The 19267-nt window shown below is 36.7% G+C and overlaps 1 pseudogene; it reads left to right on the plus strand.

Moving 5' to 3' along the window:
* The first annotated feature begins 8543 nt into the window (after window positions 1-8543).
* Window positions 8544-10078, plus strand: LOC114232980 (small ubiquitin-related modifier 2-like; annotated as a pseudogene).
* The last annotated feature ends 9189 nt before the right edge of the window (window positions 10079-19267 follow it).

A 19267-nucleotide genomic window follows, 5' to 3' on the forward strand; every position in this document is an offset into this window, starting at 1 on the left:
CTCAGAAGCATGTGCTTTTGTTTTAGGAATGTTTTTCTCTGCTGACTATGTGGCAGGATAGTAATAAACTAGGAAAATTCCTGGACAAGTGGAATGGGGAAACTGAGACAAGAAAAATTAAATAAGGCCAAACAGTTTGGGCAGCTTATAGCTAGCTTGTGAATCACAAGACCTTAATTTCCCTAGTCAAGGATACTTGAAAGCAAATGGTTTATACCTCTCCTCGCTAACCAGGGAATACATAGCTTAAATCACCCTGGCCTGGGAAAATAGAGGACAAAGACCCCATTAATGCCAATGTGCCAGCTAAACCCAAGGACAGATGAAGTCTAGGGAACAAATAACAAAAAACCCAAAAACATTTGGATGGTATCACTTGAGGCAGAGAATACTAGGCAGGACAAATAAATACCTGCTAGGGCAGGAGGAGGGGAAGGCAGAAAAAAAAGAGGGAGTTTATCTCACCAACTGAACAAAGAAGTCAGCAGTCTTGGGATTTTCCAAGGTAAAATCACCAGATGTTCCCAGAATTTATGAGAACATTCTGGGAAAAGCCACAACAATGTAAAAGAGACACCTTGAAATCTAGTCTATCCAGCAGGGGAACCTTGAAATCTTTGGAGCGGGGGAGTGGGGGTCAGGGGTGGGGGGGATGGGGGGGCGGCGGCAGGGAATATAAAACCCTTAAACCCCCACCTTGCAGGATGCTCAGACTAGCTTTGTTGCCCACTTGTTCTTTATGCCAAGTGTATTCTTTTTTTTTTTTTTAATCTTCACCCAATGATATTTTTTTCCATTGATTTTCAGAGAGAGTGGAAGAGAGAAAAGAAGAGCAAAAGAGAGAAAAACATTGATATGAGAGAGACACATCAATTGGTTGCCTCCTGCATGCACCAGTGGCCAGGGATTGAACCTGCAACCAAGGTATGTGCTCTTGATCAGGAATCAAACTTGCAACCATTTGGTCTGTGGGCTGATGCTCTAACCACTGAGCAACCAGCCAAGGAATATCAAGTTTATTCTTAATAAATTTGCTTGTTTTGCTTCAATACTGCTTTATTTCACTTGTCTGAACTCTTTCTTGAGAGTGTGACAAGACCTGAGAGGGGAGAGCCCCCTTCAATTCTGATGGCTCTCTGATAACAGATATAGCTTGTATAAAGAAAGAATAAAGTAGGTGTGGAAAGGCTAAGGATTTATAAATATTTTTCATTCCACACCACACATTCCTCTACCCCCATCACCCAAAGCACAATACCCTTTTTCTAACACTGTATCTTGCAACCCAGTGGAAATCTCCCATCATCATGTATCTACTGTAGGGGGATATTCTGTCTAAATTTGTTTGGACATGTGTTCATATTTGGACCAAAATGTATAGAGTCCTGTAATTAAGAAGACCTAACTATTTCCTTTTCACAATTTTTTACTTCTTGTCATCCTGTGAGATATATGTTGAATATCTTTTTCTATTCTTCATGTTTCTTAATCCCTCCTGCATAATTTACATTTCTTTGTAGTCGATTGTGCTGCATTTTGTGTAGTTTTCTCAAGTATATTTGTAGTTTACTAATTTTTTCTTGAGCTGGTCTCATCTGCTATAACCTACTCATTGAACTTTTAAATTTTTAATGAATAATTTTTTGAGATAATTTATTAAAATGTAAACTTGTCCCTAATAAATTTTGTTGTGTTAAAACACACACACACACACACACCAAATAACATGAAAATTACCCTCTTACCAAATTTTTTAAGTGTATGGCATTGTTAACTACAGGCACAATGTTGTACAGCGGATCTCTAGAACTGTTTTATCTTGCATAACTGAAATTCTATGCCCAGTGAACAATAACTCCCCATTTCCTCTCTCCACATAGAAGCAGCCACTATTCTACTTTCCACTTCTCTGATTTTGAAAACTTTAGATACCTCATATAAGTGGAATTATGTAGTATATATCTTTCCGTGACCGGCTTATTTCACTTAGCATTGTGACCTCAAGGTTCATCCATGTTGTAGCAGATGACAGGATTTCTTTCCTCTGAAATATCATTGTAGATATATACCACGTGTTCTTTATTCATTCATCTGTTGTTGGGACACTTAGGTTGTTTCCACCTATTGGCCATTGTGCATAATATTGCTGTGAACAAGAGAGTACAGATATCTTGAGATCCTGATTTCTTTTATTTTTTAAATAAATACCAGAAATGGTATTTCTGGATACTTTGATATGCTTGTTTGTATGGTACTTCTGTTTTTAATATTTTGATGAGACACTATACTGTTTTTCATAGTGACTACACCAATTTACATTTCTTCCAATAGTGCATAGGATTCCAATATCTCAACATCCTTCCAATGCTTCTATTTTCTCTTATTTTGTTGTTGTTGTTTTTTTTTAGAATGTCCATTTTAACAGGTTTGAGGTGATACCTCATTGTGGCTTTGATTTGCATTTCTTCAATGATGAGCAACATTGAGTATCTTTTCATATGCCTGTAGGTATTTATATGCCATCGTGGGAGAAGTGTCTATTTAAGTCCTTTGCCCACTTTTAAATTAGGTTACTTGTTTTCTGCTATTGAATTGTGGATGTTTATTAATATTTTGGATATTAAATTCTTATCAGTTGGATGGTTTACAAATAGTTTCTCCCATTCTGTGGCTTACCTTTTTACTCTGTTGATTGTTTCCTTTGCTGTGCAGAGTTTTAGTTTTATGTAATCCCACATCTATTTTTCCTTTTGTTGCCAAATCCAAGAAATCATTGTTAACACAAATGTTATGAATATTTTCTTTATGTTTTTTTTTCTAGGAGTTTTATAATTTCAAGTCTTATATTTAAGTTTGTAATCCATTTTGTTATGAATATTTTCTTTATGTTTTTTTTCTAGGAGTTTTATAATTTCAAGTCTTATATTTAAGTCTGTAATCCATTTTGTGTTTATTTGTGTGTGTGGTGTAATATAAGAGTCCACTTTTATTCTTTTGCATGCAGATATGCCATTTCCCCAGCACCATTTTTTGAAGAGACTATCCTTTCCTCATTGTATAGTCTTTACACCTTTGTCAAAGATCATATGACCACATATGCATGGGTATATTTCTGAGCTTTCTATTCTGTGTCTTTATGCTAGTGCCGTGCTATTTTGATTACTGTAGCTTTGTAATATGTGTTGAAGTCAGAAATGTGAGGCCTCCCACTTCATTCTTTCTCAAAATTGTTTTGGAATAATAATTTTTAAAATGTGTTTTGTTTTCATTTTTTCTTCTCTTTTTTTCTAGTGCACAGCTCTTTTAGTTTCTATTCTTATTTCATAACCTCTTTAGGAATTTTTTATTAACTACTCTAGAACTTGTGGTGTTAAACCTACTGATGACTGTTTCTACTGATTCTCTGTCAAGTGGTTTGATTTCTTATGTGGTTTGTAATATTTTACTGTCAGCTCCTGTTTAACTGGGATTGTTTTTTCTATGTAAGTCATGCACTTCTTTGTAGCTCAGTTTTGTATGTATTGCTTGGGCTTCAGGGACTCACTAGTACTAAAGCAGTTTTTATAATCTCTTAATTTGCATTTATTATACTCATTGGGCATTGTAGCTTCTGATACCATATCTGTGTGGGGTTTCAGTTTCATGAAAAATTAAACTCATTTTCCACACAGATTCCCAGCAATCTGCAAACTTTCTATTTATTCCAATCCCTAAGTTGTGGATGGAGTTTTTCTTGTCCTCTTTATCAGACAGGGAAGTCCTTTCAGGAACTTGGCTCTATGCAGGATTCATATTTTCAGCTTCTTGCCTCACACTGCCCTTAGCATCCAGGGTTGACATTGACACCTGTGAACCATCTCATCAGATGTCAAAATTACCACTCGCTGAGTTCTTTCTGTCATCCTGGTTTCTTATGGTTTTTCTCCATTCTTTGCTCTCTGCTTCTTTTCTTTTCTCCTGCAATATCTTCCTTCCTTCTTCCTAGTTGACTATGTACTCTGTATTATTGCTCTATGCTTCCACCCAGCATTCATGTGTTTTTTTCTTTCTTTAAAATTTATCTTTATTGTTGAAAGTATTACAGATATCCCTTTTTCCCTCCATTGACCCTCTCCACTCTGATCCCGCCTGCCCCTCATGGCCTTCACTGCACTATTGTCTGTGTCCATGGGTTATGCATATAAGTTCCTTGGTTAACGTCTTTCTGCCCCCCCACCCCATCCTTCCCACCTGAAATTTGTCAGTCTGTTCCATTCTTCCATGTCTCAATCTATTTTGTTCATCAGTTTATTTTTTATTAGATTCCATATATGAGTGAGATCATGTGATATTTGTCTTTGTCTGACTGGTTTATTTCACTTGGCATAATACTGTCCAAGTGCATCCATGCTGTCTCAAAGAATAAGAGGTCCTTCTTTTTTATAGCTGCATAGTATTCCATTGTGTAAATATACCACATCTTTTTTACTTACTCATCTGCTGATGGGCACTTGGACACTGCTATGAACATAGGGGTGCATATATATTTTCTTATTAGTGTTTTGGGATTCTTAGTGTTTTCAATATAAACAATAGTATCCATGTGTGGTGGTGATGATGGTAGAAGGATTTGAATGAATTTAGTTCATGTTTCCCAAGAAACTTGAGTGATATTTTAAAAATGAAATAGATCTTGTCACTCCTCAGGTTAAAGTTTGCCAATATTTTGCTATTGTACTTAGATAAAATAAATTCCAAGCTCCTTATTTTGGTTTAAAATATGAGTTGACTCTTATCTCACTTTGTACCCAGAGCTTATGGTACATTCCACTTCATTCAAATCAGTCTTTTTTCTTGCCTGACAGTCATTGTCCTAACTGTTCCTTGTGCATGGAATGGCTGGTCACTAGATCTTTGCATGGACATCTCCATCCAGATATCCAAATAACAGAATTGAAATCTTCCTAAAAAATGGTTTCCCTGATTGCTCCTTCCCTCTCATATCACTTTATTTCATAGTCTTCATGACACTGATCAGTATGTTAATAACTATTTTTAATTTACACGTTTATTTCTTTATTGTTAACTAGAGGCCCGATACATGAAATTCATGCAAGAGTAGGCCTTCCTTCCCCCAGCTGCCGGCACCGGCTTCCTTCTGGCACCTGGGACCCAGGTTTCCCTCCAGCCACTGGCAGGCACCCTGGACCCAGCTTCATCTGGAAGGATGGAAGGACTTCCAGAAGGACATCCGGTCTAATTAGCATATTATGCTTTTATTATTATAGATTAGGAAGCCAATCTAAGTGATTGCTGTTGGAAAAGGAAAGAAATAATCAAGGATGAATCCTAGTTCTGGGGCTTGAGCAAGTGAGTAGGAGGAAAACCAAGAGTTCTGTATTAAAAATGCTTATGTTTGAGATTCCATTCTTCATCCTAAGGGATAAATCAAGCAAGAATTTGGTATAAAAGTCTGGAACTTAAGCATAAATTAAGGACAGAGATATAAGTTTGAGCATCATTAGCATACAGATAATATTTAAAACCATATGAGTAGATGGTGTTACCCAGGGCAATACAGAAGGTAGAATAGAGAAGGTAATACAAATTCTGAAATAATTAACTGGTGTGGTGTTGTCAGGGAATGCCATTCAATACTTTATTTGATTAGCTTAATTTAACTCTGGTTTTTGTCAGACAGAGGTTTGCTGCACAGAATCTCTAGTGATGGAATTTCAGAGCAGGAGAAATAAACTTCCTCCACTCTCTCTCCTTGACTTGATTTCCCCAAACAAATGTACACAAGGATTTCACTAATATTGATTCTTTCCTTCTTTTCCATAGGGATGGATGTGAGGGTTCTAACAGAGACGACACATGGGTATTATTCAATACAAACAGTTACCATAATGTCAGAAATCTTTGGGAAGCTTTTTCTTGGCAGTCTCCCTGAAGGCTACTGGGAATGCCCAGAAGAGAATTTTCTTCCCTCTTTAGTTTGGGGAGACTAAATTATTGAGCAACTTATTTGTACTTCAGAGGAGCAGGGCAATATTGTTAAATTTCTTCAGACAATTTAGTTCAAGGTGGGAATTAGGGGCTCAGATGTTTTGAGATATCCAATAAGATTGAAAAACAATCAGCTGTGGTCCTGGTAATAGAATGAAGAGGCTCTCTGCTTCGGCTTCCTTGAGCCACAGATCACCATCTCACTTTTAAATCTAACTTGCGTACTGTTCTTATTGTCTTCTACACTTATTTAGGCTATAAAAGGTTTGTCTAGAGATAGGAATTTTTTGTGCTGATGATGTGGCTGTGACTCTGCAATATATCCTTGCCTTTGCTTTATGATTTCAGGCTAAACAAAATTAAAGGTTCATAATCACCCTTGTTCAGGAAGCAATGATGGATATCTTAAAATTCATATTTTAATCTTTTGTCAAGAATAGGACTGAAATTCCAAATGAGGTGCATTTTCTACAATGCATGTAGTGCCCCATCCTGAAATAATGATTGTCTTTGTCATTATGATTTTCTGGGAAGACTGTTAGAAATTAAACAATAAAAAATATGTTTTTGTACATGACATTTCATTTTGGGATAACCAGCAACCACAATTCCCTGGCATTGGGATTAGTATATTCATCTCCATAGGTATCCAGAAATGAAATGAAATGAAATGTCACCTAAGCAGTAGACACACTTCATTGCTATTACACCCCAAACTTTCCTCCAGTAAAATATTTTATTAAAATTAAATGAAAAACCAAAACCTGCACCATGGTTGTTCAAGCAGATTTAATGGGCTTTAGGATAGAGCACACCCCTGACAATTCTTTGGTGGATATTTTATTATGCACAAGACAGTTGTTTGAAGAATATTATACTACTTTTCCTCATCTTTTTGGCTGTGTGTTGAATCAATTAAATTGCAACTTATAAATTTCTGCTTAAAATATCTGAGAAAATGGCTTTTGTTTTTATTTATAGGTGCAGTATGTACTTCCTAAAAGTATTTTCCTACTCACTGAATCATCCTCTTCTTTCTTATCTAGTTGTTCATTTAGCAAATATTTATTTATGTGCTGTGTCTCTGTCTATTCTTAAGGTGACTATTGTGAGCAAGATAGTCAAGGTCTCTAGGCCCTTATGGAGTTTATAATTTAGCCAAATTGACAGGTAACAACAAAAACAATAGCAACAACAATACCTTCTCATACTTATTAAATGTTTACTATTTGCCAGATACTGTTCTAAGTGAGGTAATATCATAATAATAAAAGGTTAATATGCAAGCGGTCATCATTCTGTGACACGTAAGGACCGATTAGCAGGGACCTGAGGCTGCGAGGCGCCTTGCTGAGGCGGGGGACCTTGCGATTTCAAAGCGCATGCGGGTGGGCGGGGACTTGACTCTGGGTCCCGTGTTGTGCCCCAGACTCTGACAGGACGGAGATTTTCATATACATTTTACTAATTTTCTTTTATCTCTGACACTTCTATTATAGAGAAAGGGCAAATAGCAATATTAAAGTATTTCCTCTAATTAATTCCCTTTAATGTGCATGAATTTCATGCACCAGGCCACTAGTATTAGATAACTTAACCATCACAATAAGATATGAAGTCTTATGAGATAGGTTCCATTGTTATCCCCATTGTATGGAAAAGGAAATGGAGGCACAGAGAAGTTTAAAGTATATTACCCAAGGTAACACAGCTAGGAAGTGGTACAACAACATAATGAGTGTTATGATGAGGGATATTGTAAAAACAGAAAGTAGAGGCTCCTAACTTGGTGTCTTGGTCAGCTGGGGTTGCTATAACAAAATACTAGAGACTGAGTGGTTTAGGCAATAGACTTTTATCATTGTGTTCTCACATGTGGGGAAAGAATAAGATCTCTGGTGTCTCTTTGTACAAGGGCACTAATCTCATCATGAGGGTTCCCTCCTCATGACCTCATTTAAACCCAGTTACCTCCCAAAGGTTTCATCTCCAAATAACATCACATTGGAGGCTTCAACCTTTGAATTGGGGGCGTGGTGGTGGTGGTGGCATAATTCAGTCTATAGCACCGGGTTTTAGAAATTTTCCAGCTCAAGGATTACAAAGCCCTTTCTAGATCAGAAATAATAACTAATCGATATGAATGAGACTTTAGAAAAATATATCTCTACTATATCCCAACAGCATCACAATGGATTATTATGTGACCATGAGCTTCTTAAGCCCTTAAGTCTTGGTTTTCTCATCAATAATTTGGGAGGAAAGTTATACTGCTGTTGTACTTATGTATATATAGCAATTTTAGATGAGAATGGTCTATATTTCTATAAATGAATGCATATATCAATGGTGATGTGTTCATATGTGTTTGGGGGATGGGTCAGCAACCTTTTTTGGCATGTTATATGTGTAGCACTTTACTTTCAAAAGCACTCTGTAAAGTAGATGTATATTATCTTGTCTAATCATCATGGATGAGGTATTGTTTTTATTCTCATTTTTACATGTGTAGAAACTGAGGCCAAGAGGTCAAGTTTCTTCTCCAGGGTCTTGGAATGGGTATGTGGCCAAGCAAGGGAAGGCTTCCTGGGTCAGTGCTTTCCAACTCCTTGGTGCTAATAATGCACATTCTGCCTCATACGTGGGCTCTGAGAAAGATGGTTATTCTCTGCCATATGCTCTGCTGACATTTCACTTTGTTTCCTTGCAATCCATGACTACAGCACAGTGGGGAGTGTTTCAGTGCATTTTTGAAGTATTGATCTCGAGTCAGTCCCATTCCAAATGCAACCACACACCCATTTCTATTTACCTCACTTCAACTCATGACATGATGCTACCCAAAGCTCCTGGTTTGTTCTTGCTCAGCTAATGTACAGATTTGCATTACTTTACTGTAGCTACCAGGGCTACTGCTAGGAAAAAAGCAGAGTTTCAGAAATGTGAGCAGATTTTGCTTTTTAAAAAAACTTAAAAACAATCTGCTTTATACATGTAGAAATGCATGCATTTATATTATTTCATGTAAATCCACACATTTGGGTCATATCAAAATGCCTTTTTTAAGTGAAATATTTGTTCTTTATTTAATTTTCTACTATTTCTCTACTCATATCACTCTCCACCCCTAGCTAGACCATGTTTCTAATCTAGGATGTGCCCTTTGAAATAATTCTCAGTGCTCATAAAGTCATACGTAAACATACATATATGTGTATATGATATATGTATGTGTGTGTATTTCACAAAAACAGATCATTGTTTTACAAAACTCTTTTCATGTTATTACTGTTATTCAGTGTATACTTTACTTCATCTTGCTTTTTTCACTCAATAAGAAATCATGGAATTACTCCAGATCAACTGGCAGAACTTTAATTTATTATTTTATTATTTTTAAATTAAAAATGAAATATTGAAAACATATACAAAGCTGAAAAAAATAATATGATGAATCACTATTAGCCATCACCTGGCTTTAACAATTATAGGCATTTTGTCAATCTTCTTTCATCTATTTCACCTGACTTTTTAAAATTTTCATCTATTTTTTGCTGGAGTATTTTTTAAACAAAACATTTATTTAAACAACAAAGCAATTGACTTGAAGGAAAAACTATCTAGAATTCATTTCTTTTAGAGTAAGTTACCCCAACCTACATGCAGCGGCTACATTAAAAAAAAAGTTATAAAACTGTCCTTGTTTTTACAATGATAAATGAAAAGCATTAAAATTCTCCAGTGGAATGTGAGGACCTGGCACCTCTCTTGTGAAGTTGTGAAGTGGCAGCTGAGGAGACTGAGTGCTCACCTACGAAAAGCCCAAGGAAGGAGTCAAGACTGAGAACAACAATCAGATTAATTTGAAGGCGGCGGCAGGATGGTTCCCGGCGCAGTTGAAGGTGAAGAGGCAGGCAGCACTTAGCAAACTAATGAAAGCCTATTGGGAAGGGCAGGGTGTGTCGATGAGGCAGGCCAGAGTCTGATGTGACGGGCAGCCAATCACTGACATAGACACACCTGCGCAGCTGGAAATGAGGATGAAGACCCCGCTGGTGTGTTCCAGCAGCAGACAGCAGGTGTCTACTAAAAGGGGAACCTGCTACTCACCCAGAACTCTGTTCCTCCAGACCAAGGAGACATTCCCAGTTAGAAAACCGCCATTTGGTTTCACAAGCCCAGACAGTATACTTTTCTCTCTTCCTTCATTTCCTCCTTCCCCTTTTTTATTGTACATTAAATAACTAATATATGTGTACAAGCATTTGCATTTTTAAACTAAGTGGCCAGTGGTATATTTCGATAGACATAAAATGGAGATGGGAAGGGGGGAAACACTGGTTTTGTAAAAATGCCCCTTTTCCCCATTGGTGGCATGCTCATGCAGCTCTTACCTTTATTTTCCAGTAAGTTATTTTGTTGGAATATGTTAAAGCAAACCCCAGACCTCATATTATTTTTATCCGGTAAACACTTCAGTATATATCGCTAACAGAAAGAGATTTTAACAAACATAACCATAATACCATTATCCCTTCAAACAAAATTTATAATAGTTCTTTAAAATCATGTAATATCTTGTCCACAGTCAAATCCCATTGATTGCCTCAAAAATGTCTTTTTTATGGTTGGTTTGTTTTATGATGATTCAAACGCCAAACATTGTATTTTTCCTGATAAGTCTTATAAGTCCCTTTTAAATATACAGATTTGAATGCCTTTTAAATGTCTCTATTTATTAAAGAAACTAGGTTATTTTCCTTGTAGAATTTCCCACCTTCTAGATTTGGCTTATTGTATCCTTATGGTGTCATTTAACACATTCTCTACCCTGTGTTTTCTTTACATACTCAGTTGAATATAGAAGATTGACTAGATTCAGGTTCAATTCTTTTAGCAAGAATATTTACTAGCTGCTATTGTGTATTTCCTTTTGCATCACCTTGGGAAAAGTAGAACGCTAGTTTGTCCACTTTCAGTGACACTGAGATTGATCAGTGGGTTGAGGTGTGGTCAGCTTCATTTCCTCAATATAAACTTCCCCATCAACGTCTCCCTAATGGTTTAGCATTCAGTATTGAACATTATCTACATTGATTATTTCACTCAGAGTTGAAAAATAATAATTTTATTGATTTATTAATCGCTCTGCATTTATTTGCTAGAATTCTTCTATGAAGAACTCTCCCTTGTCCATCAATGGCAATTCGAAAGCAGTTTGTATAGGAAAGGCAGAATAAAGGCTTGATTCTTTTCTTTGTCAATTTAATGAATAATGAATTGGTGCTGTAATAGCACCCAGTAATGATCAATTGCATATTTGGACTCATAGATTTTTATATCTATGTTTTAGTTTATTGAAGTTATTGTGTGATTTGATGTCTAAAAGGTCCCATCCTTGGCCAATGGAAACCTCCTAGACTTTTGTCTTCTTTTGACAAAATCCCTATAGTTCCACCTGCTTTCTGGCACAATAAGACACACTTGACTTACCCAGTACATTTTTTATACCAGACTTAGATTGAATTATTTCTTCAAGGAGGAATGGTCCCTTTATTTGGGAAATGATGTTTAGAGAGCATAATCTTGATTCTGGGAGTTAATTTATTATCTTTTTATGGCTGTATGGTACTCTTTGACATTCCATGATATATTTAACTAGTCCCCATTACTGGCATTCACTTTACTCCCAATTTTGCCAGATTCTGCTTTTCACTTGTAAAGGCATATAGAAGAAATGAGAAAATTGTTCACCAACTTGCTATGGCCCTTGTATTATTAACAGAAATTGTAAGATTAAAAAGCAGGATAGTTGGGATTCTTAATAGAAATTTTGATAACTCAACAGGTCTTGGGCATTATGTGAGGACAAAAGGAAAATAAAACTCCTTCAGATAGATCTACAATTTCTCCTCTGTTTCCTGGAGATGATCTTTAACAAATGAAAAGCTGATATTCTTCCCTCCTTTTATCCCTTGGTTGGAGAAGAATTTTCCTTCTCTCCCTTGATGATCTTAGTGGAAACATATTTTCTAAAGGCGCTTCTGGCAAAGGGATGCACACTAGCTCTTCAAGGCCTGTAGCAGCTTGGACCTCTCATCAACTCCATATAAGTTTGGATAGAGGTGCAGCTATGTGCCATATTGGCAGCACATTTTATTCTCACAGAGGGCATTCTGGCTTCCTTGATTCTATATTTCATTTCTTTGCCAATCATCAGACAGTGTGCAATAGAGGAAACAAAATTTATGGAGAGCTTTCAGCTCTGTGAGTAGCAATAACCATTTCTGGCTGGTTACAAAGTTCCCCAGATGCACCATGCTATATATAACCCCGACTTTCTAGTTCATTGTAAATTCAAAACACTATATAAACTCTGAAAACTTCTCAGTATCTACATAAAAAGAAAGCTCTTAGTAACACTCTTAAAGTTGATAATGATTACAAACTTTACAAAAAAACTTTTATTGTAGTGCAATACATATTAGAGAAAGTATGCATAAGTGTACAGTTTGATGAATTTCTACAAACTAAACACATATAACCAGCATTTGGACCAATAAATAATATATTATAAGCACCCCAGAAGCATCTCTGTTATTTATTGATTTTTTTAATGTGTCAAAAAATTTTAGAGTATTTTTAAATTTATTTTTTCTTTTTTTCTTTATTGATTAAGGTAGTACATATATTTCCTTATCCCCCATTGTCCCCCCACCCCCCCACTCATGCCCTCATGCCCCTGGTGTCTGTGTCCATTGGTTAGGCTTATATGCATGCATACAAGTCCCTTGGTTGATCTCTCCCCCTTACCCCCACCCTCCCCTACTTTCCCTCTGAGGTTTGACAGTCTGATTGATGCTTCTCTGTCTCTGGATCTGTTTTTGTTCATCAGTTTATGTTGTTCATTATATTCCACAAATTAGTGAGATCATGTGATATTTATCTTACTCTGACTGGCTTATTTCGCTTAGCATAATGCTCTCAGTTCCATCCATGCTGTTGCAAATGGTAAGAATTCCTTCTTTTTTACAGCAGCATAGTATTCCATTGTGTAGATGTACTACTGTTTTTTGATCCACTCATCTGCTGATGGGCACTTAAGCTGTTTCCAAATCTTAGCTATTGTCAATTGTGCTGCTATGACCATAGGGGTGTTTTTATGATTGGTGTTTCTAGTTTCTTGGGATATATTCCTAGAAGTGGGATCACTAGGTCAAATGGGAGTTCTATTTTTAATTTTTTGAGGAAACTCCATACTGTTCTTCACTGTGGCTGCACCAATCTGCATTCCCACCAGCAGTGCACGAGGGTTCCTTTTTCTCCACATCCTCGCCAGCACTTGTCATTTGTTCATTTGTTGATGATAGCCATTCTGACAGGTGTGAGATGGTACCGCATTGTTGTTTTGATTTGCATCTCTCGGATGATTAATGACTTTGAGCATGTTTTCATATGTTTCTTGGCCTTCCTGATGTCCTCTTTCAAAAAGTATCTATTTAGGTCCGTTGCCCATTTTTTTTTTATTGGGTTGTTTATCTTTCTTTTGTTAAGTTGTATGAGTTCCCTGTACTAAATGTTGGAGATTAAACCTTACCAGCAAATTTTCCCCGGGATGCAAGGACGGTACAATATCTGCAAATCAATAAACGTGATACATCACATAAACAAATTGAAAGATAAAAATCACATAGTCATATCAATTGATGTGGAAAACACATTTGCCAAAATCCAACACTCTTTCTTGATAAAAACCTTCAGCAAAATGGGAATAGAGGGATCATACCTCAACATAATAAAAGCTTTATATGACAAACCTACAGCCAACATCATGCTCAATGGGCAAAAACTAAAACCATTTCACCTAAGAACAGGAATAAGACAGGGATGCCCACTTCCACCACTCCTGTTCAACATAGTACTGGAAGTGCTAGCCATAACAATTAGACAAGAAGAAGAAATTAGACAAGCAGTCAACTGTTTACTCCTGATGTTTATTATCATATACATTTTATAACAAAAATACGGTAAAAAATATCATTCACAATCCGTAACTGTGGATCATGCACAACATTAACAAATTTTCAGTTCCCTTGTTCACATACATATCTAAATTTTATATGGTTGTAATCATAATGTATACATAATTTCATATTATGCTTTTTTAACCGAATGTTATATCTATAACAGCTGTAGGCCTGTTCTCTATATCTATGAGTCAGTTTCTATTTTGTTCATCAGCTTATTGTGTTCATTAGATTCCATATACAAGTGAAATCATATGGTATATGCCTTCCTGTAACTGGCTTATTTCATCTAGCATAATACTCTCCAGGTCCATCCCAGCTGTTGCAAAAAGTAAGATGTCCTTCTTTTTTATGGCCAAGTAGTATTCCATTGTGTAAATGTACCTCAAACTTTTTATTCACTCATCTACTCATGAGTCTTTGGGCTGCTTCCAAATCTTGGCTATTGTAAATAATGCTACAAGGAATATAGAGATGCATATATCTTTCAAATTAGTGTTTTGTGTTTCTTTGGATATATTCCAGAAGTGGAATCACTGCCTCATAAAGCAGTTTTATTTTTAATTTTTTGAGGAAAATCTAAACTGTTTTCCACAGTACCCCACTTTTTGGGTAGTGAATGCACAATGCAGTATGCAAATGATGTATTATGAAGATGTACACTTGAAACCTGTATGCTTTTATTAACCAATGTCATCCCAATAAATTAAATTTAAAAAGGAAAAAAATAGAAATAAAATTTACCTTGAAGATACACCTTCACCAGTATAAAAATACATATGAACAAGGTACATCACTTTTTGTAATGGAAAAATAATGGGGAAAAACACTCAGAGGTGATTGGTTGCATAAACTATGATACATTCACACAATGACATACTATGCAACTGTAAATAAAAACTAAAGAATATGTGAAAAAAACATAAAATAAAAAGTTAATCTTTTAGGTTAAATTTCTAAGAGTGTGATTACTGAGTAGAAAATTTATGGCTCACTTTTTGGCTCTTAATTTATCATGTATCTTTCTTCCTGAAAGGTTTTCCACCATTTATACCAGTGGAATCCACTTCTTGAAAAACAGAAGAGCTTAGATTTACTTACAACAAGTACTTTGTTAGTTCATGAACAAATAAAATATATAGCACATAATAAAAGTAAATTCCTTGCACTTGGAAGATTTAAAAGTTCTTTATTAGCTTTATTTGTACCAAATCTGAAAACAATCCAAGTTTCTACCAGGAGGTCAATAGATAAACAAATGGTGCTACAACCATACAATGGAATAGTATTTAGCAATTAAAAGGAAGGAATCATTGACACATGTGACAACATAGATGAATCACAATATAATTATGCTGAGTGAGAGAAACCAGTCAAAAAAGATTACATACTGTGTGATTCCATCACACATATAAAACTCTATAAAATGAGAACTAATCATAGTGATAGAAAGAAAATCAGTGGTTTCTTGGGGACATGAGGTGAGGTTGGGGAGGAGCAAAATGGAAGGATTACAAAGGAGCACCTGGAAATTTATTAGGGTGATGGATATGTTTACTATCTCGATTGTGATGATAATTTCATGAGTCTATCTATCTATCTATCTCTATCTATCTATCTATCTATCTATCTATCCTATCTAATAAAGAGGTAACATGCAAATTGACCATCATGCTGTCACAAAGATGGCTGCGCTCACAGCAGAGGCTGAGTTCCCCTAACGAGCCTTAACGAATAATCAGCATGGACCTGAGGCTGTGCCCCCTGCCTGGTGGGGCTTGACAGGGGACCTCAGGCTGCGTCCCTCGCCCCAGCACTGGGTTAGGGGACCTGAGGCTGCGCCCCCTGCCCAGCAGGGCTTGACGGGGGACTTCAAGGCATGCTGCCTGCCCCGGCACTGGGCCAGGGGACCTGAGGCTGCATCCCCCAACCGCCCCCTCCCGTCAGGGCTTGACAAGAGTGGGGCTGGCTGGGTATTGATCTCGCCCAATGGGGGTGGGGCCGGCTGGGTCTGGGTCTCATTCGATTTCAAGGTGCTCGCTGGTGGGCGGGGACTTGACTCTGGGTCCCGTGGCATGCTCCAGACTCTGACAGGAGGGAGATTTTCATATGCATTTTACTAATTTTCTTTCATCTCTTGACATTTCTATTATAGAGAAAGGGCAAATAGCAATATTAAAATATTTCCTCTGATTAATTCCCTTTTAATGTGCACACAAATTTCGTGCACCAGGCCACTAGTATATGTGTGTATATATATATACATATATATATATATATGTATATATATATAAAACTTAACATTTACGCTGTAAATATGTGCAATTTATTATATATAATTATACCTCAAGCTGATATAAAAAATAAAATGTCTTGCCTAATATTTCCTTGAAGATCAATGAGGAGCATGAGTTGCTATTAATTCATTATTATTATGTATTATTGTCAGTTTAAGGGACACAATTAAACCCATTATACCACATTGTAATATCAAATCAACAGCAACTCATGTCTCTCATTTTTTATCCCCCCAAAACATACGTTCAAATCCTAACCCCCAGTGACTATGAATGTGATCTTATTTGGAAACATGGAATTTGCAAATGTTTAAGATGAAGTCAATTTAAGATGAAGTCATTCTGGAATAGGGTTGGCCCCAAATCAGATGATTTGTGTTTTTATGAGAGGAGGATGCACAGACAAGACACACAGAGAGAACTCCATGTGTAGATGGAGGCCGAGTTTGGAGTGATATCACTACAAGCCAAAGCACAACAAGGACTGTTGGGAACTGCCAGAAGCTAAGAAGAGGCAAGGAAGGTTACTTCCCTGGAGCTTTCAGAGTGGGGATGGGGGTGGTCTTGCTGATATCTAGATTTCAGACTTATAGCCTCTAGAACTGTGAGAGAATAAACGTGTCTTTTGAAATTATCAGAAGTGATCATTTGTTATATCAAGCCTTTGGGAACTAATGCTCTTTTATCAATTAGTTTACTGTGATTTTTTTAAAAAGTAGGTAATACCCAGGGAAAAATACAAGGTAGAAAATTTATATTTAAAAAAATAGATTCCCTTTTGTTGTCTCCTTGTTTCTGTCTGCTGCCCTGAAGCCAATGTGTTAACATCACAATTTTATATTAATATAGGAACATAGTTGCTATCAAAGTGTTGTCTGTGGATGCTTGGTGATTCCTGAGATACTCCCAATGGGTCTGTGAGGTCAAAATTATCCTAAACTTTGCTTTTCTTTTCTTTTTTCACTGTTTTAACATTTGCAGTGAGAGTGCAAAAGCAATGGTAGGTAAAACTGCTGACATCTTAGGAAAAATCAAGGCAGTATCACCAACTGCACTGGTAGACATTTTATTCTTGAGTACATGTTTTTTTAACAATCTATGTTAGGAGATGGGAAGTACAAATACAGTCTTTCTGTTATATACAAAAGTGCAAAAAACCCCACAACACCTGTATGGTTGAGTGATGAACTGAACCAGCAGCTTTTCCCATGAATATAATTTTTATTTGATAGACAGACTGGTTATTCAGATTATTTAGACTTGGATAATTGGCAACATGCCTTTTCATGCCCAGAGATGCACTTTCAAAGACAACAATTTTAGAGATTCTGTTTTCTGTACTGAGATTGACATGTCCTGTGAAAGTTTAAGCACAGGCCAGACTCAGGAAGTCATAGGGATTTGCTTAAGACATGGTTGTAGAAACCAGGCTCGCTTACCTCTGGCCCACTACCCTTCCCATTTCACTGAACGAGACAGATGGCTGTCCATATTTCATGCATCCTCTCCTTGAATCAGAGTTAATGCTGCAAAAGAAAGAAATTCCAGGTAGAAAAACTGTCAAGTCAGATATTACACAGCCACTTAATTTTTATTTTGTAATTTTCACAATCTGAGCAACCAAGTAGAATACATAAAGGAGACACTGGAACGTGGCATAATAAAATTCATTTGATCAGGAATTTAGGCATCCATGTTCTTATCTCCAGCTCAGCTTTTTTTTTTTTTTTTTTTTTTCCCCCCTTTCAGTTTTAATGTCAACTGTCTTCTGGGTTCAGCACTCACTTTGACAAAAGCTACATTTAGTTGCAAATTGAAATATGGTGCATAGCTGCTATGATTAAGGAATTCAGAATCTTATCTAATCTATAGTGCCTTGAGGGCAAAAGGAAATGCTGAGGGAAAAACATTTCAATATTGCAATGTACAGATGAATGCCTGAAATAAATATTAACTGTTATTTCTGCAAACTTTCCCACTGTTTCATATACTTCATTTCCCCCCATTTGTGAATCTACAACGTATTTGGGCAACATTATGGGTTTCTGCTCATGATGAGTCTTCTCTGCAGGCGCTGGGTCAGTGTTTGCAGCTCAGCTGGCTGGTGCCAGAGGAGAGAGCTCCTCTGATTTGATTCCACCACAGGCAATGAAGGATTTTCAAGATTTTCCTCTTAATATTTGGCTTTACTTGATAATCCTAGAGCATGCTGGGAAATCTCAGCAAGAGAAAAAATTTAGTAACAACAGGGAGGCCTGCTTGGAGAGCTGTGGGTAAGTATGAAAACTTGTGAGTGTAACTACTAATGGCTCTTAAATATTCTGCTTTTCATAAGGTTTTCCTTTTATAAAAAAAAAGTATGCAGGCTTTTGAGGACAGGGGTGTTTAGAAAATGCAGCCATCCCCAGAAAGACAAATGCATGATTGAGTCATTTCCCAAGCGAGAAGCCTCTAATCAGTAAGGTATGTAGAACCATATGGCCTAGCTTGCAATTTAGAATCTCAAAATACAGGAGTTGGCAAAGGGTTGCAAGGGTTTTGGCCTCACATTTTTATCATCATTTTCCTTTCACATTTGTTGAGCATTGACATAGCACTTGGCAGATGCAGGATAGAAGACATGCTATCTACCTCTGATCAACATTGGAGAAAGTACTCAATTCAGAAATAAGCTTTGCAGTCCAGAAGGTGTCCAAATCCCAAAAGCTTGAAGGATTTTATTGTGCAAAACAATTTCTCATGTGCTTTCTTTTTTATTGTTTCTCCTTTTTTGTTGTTTGTCATTGTTTATATATGGTCACTAAGACTGTCTTAGAAATGTTAGCAAAATGCAAGATTCTTATTTGGTCTGGGAGCTCCAAATATGAACTGGCACCAAAGAGGCAGTGGTGAGGATGGGGCCTGTGTATGGTGCACTGGGGAGAAATTTCATTGACTGGGTAATAAGTCTTTGAG

This window comes from Eptesicus fuscus, chromosome 8 (assembly GCF_027574615.1).
Source record: "Eptesicus fuscus isolate TK198812 chromosome 8, DD_ASM_mEF_20220401, whole genome shotgun sequence".
Taxonomy (NCBI): domain Eukaryota; kingdom Metazoa; phylum Chordata; class Mammalia; order Chiroptera; family Vespertilionidae; genus Eptesicus; species Eptesicus fuscus.